A 6,478-nucleotide genomic window follows, 5' to 3' on the forward strand; every position below is an offset into this window, starting at 1 on the left:
GCCCACCAAACCTAAGTTTTTTGTTTTTGTTTTTGTTTTTGTTTTTTACCATTCTTTATTCCAAGTGTGGCCTATATTCAAAGAAAGAGATTAATTTTAAGTGCAGTATCTCTGTTGGTGCAAAGGGACAAATCTGTTTTAGCTGAGGAAATGTGCTGAATACCTCCCTCTGATTAGAAGTTATCAGCAATTATCAATGCCCAATGAATTACTATTTTGTACTAACTAAACTGAACATAAGAATAGAGGAAAGAAATAAATTGCTAATTTGTTAATTTATGTTTAGAACATTATAAAGTCCAGTTTTAAAGGCGTGCCAGCCAATTTCTTTTTCCTTTAGGTGACTTTGCTTATCTCTGTTCTGATCCATTAGGTGCTGATTTTGCTGTTTGCCTCTCCAAGGAAACTCTATTTACCTTATCTCCACGTTTTTGAATGGCATCACATTGTAGCCCTGGAGTATATAAACAACACCCAATTAGAATGGTTATCAAAAGCATGGATTTATCTAGTAAATGAGGTAGAAGTCACTTAAATATAATGGTTACACAGTTTAGGGCAGCTTTAATCCCATCTTCCATAAAGATTCTAATAGTTAATGATTATTTTTCCTTATTTCTTTCTGTCCTGCCTCCACTTAAGTCCAAGGCCATGACAACATTGGAAGGACAAAGTTAAACTATGATGAGTTCAGAGAGGAGGATGAAGACTATTGTAATTGCTTTCTTCTCAAGTTTCACATTGTGTTTACTGTGTTTACAATTTTTTTAAATGAATATTTGGCTTAAAACATTTTTTAAATGATCTGCTTACTTTGAGATCACTGTATTTATGTTTTTAAAGTAATCTCCATGTCCAACATGGGGCTTGAATACACAACCCCAAGATCAAGACTCACATGCTCTACTGACTAAGCCAGCCAGGTGACCCACTCAGAACATTTTAATCTGGATCCCATCACCTATCTTTAAATGACTCCTATTAGCAAAACAAAAGAAAAACAAAAAATCCAAAACATTACACGTGTTTTCAAGTTGCTCATAACAGTTTCTTTTATAGTGAAACAAAAATAATTCCATATCTTTTTAAAAAACTTTATTAATATTTAGGTTTGAACATACCAAGAAGGTTCCCACAACACTTTAGCACTAGACACAACTGGTTTTAATTACTAACCTCACTTACTGTAAATTAGAATTGCAATAATCTGCAAATGCTAATTTAAACCTGGACTTGCTTCTGAGCAAGCTGCATGTAATAATGAACAAGCAGCAGATTATCCGCAGAAGGGCAATATATTGTACCACAAATCACAAGTTGCATTTCCTCCTCTTTTTTTTTTAGTGCAAAATGTGATTCCGAAAAGATGTTATTAAGCTATAATACCTTAGTCATTTTCAAGCTCTCGGCACTTAAAGTGCTGAATTTTAGATTACTTTTTTATAATCTGCCTGTGCTCAGTTTCCTTACTGTATGTAAAGTTATTAAAGCTGTCTGCTCCAATTACTTCTCTACTTAGGAAGATATGACAAAAAGATGAAAGAGACTACGTTTAATCTCGAAAGGCTAAACTCAACACAGGAATGAAACAGTAGAATACATAAAGACAATAAGAGTACTTTTCCGAAGGTAGTATACGTTCATTGAGCGGTCACTAAAAAAGCACTAAACTGGAAGTAAGTGACAATATAATAGTCCTGAGGCTCAATTTCCTCTTTAGTTGGTTGATACTGTTTTTTATTATGCTATGTAATTGAACTGCCACTTGCCAGGTAACAGTTTACTTTACTTGGGGTGGAAGTGGGTGAATACATTTGTTTTGTAAACTGCATTCAGAAAAGAAACACATAGTAAGGCATGAATGGCAATTAGATTCAGCAATACATTTTCAAAAACAACCTTTAAAGTCTTTCTCAAAATCAAAAGGAATGTTGCGATATTATTTTTGTTATATTATGAAGATTAAAAATAGAAATGGGTATAGGGGTCTAATGGAATGACCATTTTTATAATTGCTTGACTTTTTAACGGGATGCGGATTTTCAATGATTTGTGTTTGGTTACTTTTATAATTCTCAGGATTTCTATATATCTATTGGGTCTTCCAACTTCTGAGATTTTTAGGGCTGTAAGCTTTTTTTTTTCTTATCAGATTCAACGTTTATTCTGTTTTTGTTTTTTTTTTTTTTGAGTTTATTTTTGAGAGAGAGACAGCACAAGCAGGGGAGGGGCAGAGAGAAAAGGAGACACAGAATTCAAAGCAGGCTCCAGGCTCTGAGCTGTCAGCACAGAGTCCAATGTGGGACTTGAACTCACGAACAGTGAGATCATGAACTGAGCCGAAGTCAGATGCTTAACCGACTGAGACACCCAGGCGACCCACTTTGTTTTTAATATGAAATTTATTGTCAAATTGGTTTCCATACAACACCCAGTGCTCATCCCAACAGGTGCCCTTCTCAATGCCCATCACCCACTTTCCCCTCCCTCCCACCCCCCATCTACCCTCAGTTTATTCTCAGTTTTTAAGAGTCTCTAATGGTTTGGCTACATCCACGTTGCTACAACAGGCCAGACTTCATTCTTTCTCATTGCCACGTAGTATTCCATTGTCTATATAAACCACAATTTCTTTATCCATTCATCAGTTGATGGACATTTAGTCTCTTTCCATAATTTGGTTATTGTTGAAAGTTCTGCTATAAACATTGGGGTACAAGTGCCCCTATGCATCAGCATTCTGTATCCCTTGGGTAAATTCCTAGCAGTGCTATTGCTGGGTCATGGGGTAGATCTATTTTTAATTTTTTGAGAAACCTCCACACTGTTTTCCAGAGTGGCTGCACCAGTTTGCATTCCCACCAACAGTGCAAGAGGGTTCCCGTTTTTCCACATCCTCCCCAGCATCTATAGTCTCCTGATTTGTTCATTTTAGCCACTCTGACTGGCATGAGGTGGTATCTGAGTGTAGTTTTGATTTGTATTTCCCTGATAAGGAGTAACGTTGAGCATCTTTTCACGTGCCTGTTGGCCATCTGGATGTCTTCTTTAGAGAAGTGTCTATTAATGTCATATTAATGACAATTAATGGGTAATATCAGGTCATCCACAAAAAGTGAAAGCTTGACTTCATTTTGCCAATTTTGATGGCTTTTATTTCCTTTTGTTGTCCGATTACTGATGATAGAAATTCCAACACTATGTTAACAGCGGTGAGTGGATATGCCTGTCATGTTCCTGATCTCAGGGGGAAAGCTCTCAGTTTTTCCCCATTGAGAATGATGTTAACTGTGGGCTTTTCATAAATGGTTTTTATGATGTTTAAATATGTTCCTTCTATCCCGACTTTTTTGAGGGTTTTTATTAAGAAAGGATGCTGAATTTTGTCAAATGCTTTTTCTGCATCAATTGACAGGATCATATGGTTCTTATCTTTTCTTTTATTAATGTGATGTATCACATTGATTGATTTGTGAATGTTGAACCAGCCCTGAAGCCCAGGAATGAATCACACCTGATCATGGTGAATCTTTTTATATGCTGTTGAATTCGATTTACTAGTATGTTGTTGAGAATTTTTGCATCCATATTCATCAGGGGTATTAGCCTGTAGTTCTCTTTTTTTGCGGGGTCTCTGTCTGGTTTAGGAATCAAAGTAATACTGGCTTCATAGAATGAGTCTGGAAGTTTTTCTTCCCTTTCTATTTTTTGGAATAGCTTGAGAAGGATAGGTATTATCTCTGCTTTAAACGTCTTGTAGAATTCCCCGGGGAAGCCATGTGGTCCTGGACTCTTATTTGTTGGGAGATCTTTGATAAGTGATTCAATTTCTTCACTGGTTATGGGTCTGTTCAAGTTTTCTATTTCTTCCTGTTTGAGTTTTGGAAGTGGGTGGGTGCTTACGAATTTGTCAATTTCTTCCAGGTTGTCCAGTTTGTTGATATATAATTTTTCATAGTATTCCCTGATAATTGCTTGTATTTCTGAGGGATTGGTTGTAATAACTCCATTTTCCTTCCCTCTTTTATATATTTGGGTGCTCTCCCTTTTCTTTTTGAGAAGCCTGGCTAGAGGTTTATCAATTTTGTTTATTTTTTCAAAAAACCAACTCTTGGTTTCATTAATCTGCTCTATTGTTTGTTTAGATTCTATATTGTTTATTTTTGCTCTGATCCTTATTATTTCTCTTCTTCCACTGGGGTGTCTTTGCCGTTCTGCTTATATTTCCTTTAGGTGTGCTGTTAGATTCTGTATTTCGGATTTTTCTTGTTTCTTGAGATAGGCCTGGATTGCAATGTATTTTACTCTCAGAACTGCCTTTGCTTTATCCCAAAGTGTTTGCATTGTTGAATTTTCATTTTCATTTGTTTCCATATATTTTTTACATTTCTTATCTAATTGCCTGGTTGACGCATTCATTCTTTAGTAAGGTGTTCTTTAACATTTATGCTTTTGGAGGTTTTCCAGAGTTTTTCCTGTGGTTGATTTCAAGTTTCAGAGCCTTGTGATCTGAAAGTGTGCATGGTATGATGTCAATTCTTTTATACTTATGAAGGGCTGTTTTGTGACCCAGTATGTGATCTACCTTGGAGAAGGTTCCATGTGCACTCGAGAAAAAAGTATATTCTGTTGCTTTGAGATGCAGAGTTTTAAATATATCTGTCAAGTCCATCTGATCCAATGTATCATTTAGGGTCCTTGTTCTTTACTGATCCTGTGTCTAGATGATCTATCCATTGTTGTAAGTGGAGTATTAAAGTCCCCTGCAATTACCACCTTCTTATCAATAAGGTTGCCTATGTTTGTGATTAATTGTTTTATATATTTGGGGGCTCCCATATTCAGCGCACAGACATTTATAATTGTTAGCTCTTCCTGATGAATAGACCCTGTAATTATTTTACAATGCCCTTCTTCATCTCTTGTTACAGCCTTTTATTTAAAGTCTAGTTTGTCTAACTGAGGGTTTAAGGGGGTGGGAGGGAGGGGAGGGTGGGTGATGGGTATTGCAGAGGTCACCTTTTTGGGATGAGCACTGGGTGTTGTATCAAGACCAATTTGACAATAAATTTCATATTTAAAAAAATAATAAAAAATACATTAAAAATAAAGTCTAGTTTGTCTGATATAAATATGGCTACTCCAGCTTTCTTTTGACTTCCTGTAGCATGATAGATAGTGCTCCCTCCCCTCACTTTCAATCTGAATGTGTCCTCAGGTCTAAAATGAGTCTCTTGTAGACAGCAAATAGATGGGTCTTGTTTTTTATCCATTCTGATACCGTATGTCTTTTGGTTGGAGCATTTAGTCCATTTACATTCAGTGTTATTATTGAAATGTATGGGTTTAGAGTCATTGTGATATCTGTAGGCTTCATGCTTGTAGTGACGTCTCTGGTACTTTGTGGTCCTTGCAACAGTTCACTCACAGAAACCCCCTTAGGATCTCTTGCAGGGCTGTTTTAGTGGTGATGAATTCCTTCAGTTTTTGTCTGGGAAAACCTTTATCTCTCCTTCTATTCTGAATGACAGACTTGCTGGATAAAGGATTCTCGGCTGCACATTTTTTTCTGTTCAACACATTGAAGATTTCCTGCCATTCCCTTCTGGCCTGCCATGTTTCAGTTGATAGTTCTGCCACTACCTCTTATGTGTCTACCTTTGCAAGTTAGAGCCTGTTTATCCCTAGTTGCTTTCAGAATTCTCTCTTTATCCTTGTATTTTGCCAGTTTCCCTGTGATATGTCTTGCAGAAGATCGATTCAAGTTACATCTGAATTGAGTTCTCTGTGCCTCTTGGATTTCAATGCATTTTTCCTTCCCCAGATCAGAGAAGTTCTCAGCTATGATTTGTTCAAGTATACCTTCAGCCCCTTTCTCTCTCTCTCCTTCTTCTGGAATTCCTATGATACAGATATTGTTCCGTTTGATTGCATCACTTAGTTTTCTAATTCTCCCCTCATACTCCTGGATTTTTTTTTATCTCTCTTTTTCTCAGCTTCCTCTTTTTCCATAATTTTATCTTCTAATTCACCTATTTTCTCCTCTGCCTCTTCAATCAGTGCTATGGCTGCCTCCATTTTATTTGCACCTCATTTATAGCATTTTTTAGCTCCCCATGACTATTTCTTAGTCCCTTGATCTCTGTAGCAATAGATTCTCTGTTGTCCTCTATGCTTTTTTTAAGCCCAGCGATTAATTTTATGACTATTATTCTAAATTCTTGTTCTGTTATATTGCTTAAATCATTTCTGATCAATTTGTTAGCTTTTGCTACTTCCTGGAATTTCTTTTGAGGAGAATTCTTTCATTTTGTCATTTTGGGTAGACCCTGCAGTGGCTCCCAACTGCAGGGCCCTTCACCTGTGCTGTCCAGAGTAACTTGTGTTGGTGAGAGGGGCCGCAGCCAGACCCAAGTCTGCCCCCAGCCCACCACTTGGGCCACAGTCAGACTGGTGTGTACCTTATCTTACCCTCTCC

This window comes from Panthera uncia, chromosome X (genome assembly GCF_023721935.1).
Source record: "Panthera uncia isolate 11264 chromosome X, Puncia_PCG_1.0, whole genome shotgun sequence".
NCBI classification, from domain to species: Eukaryota; Metazoa; Chordata; class Mammalia; order Carnivora; family Felidae; genus Panthera; species Panthera uncia.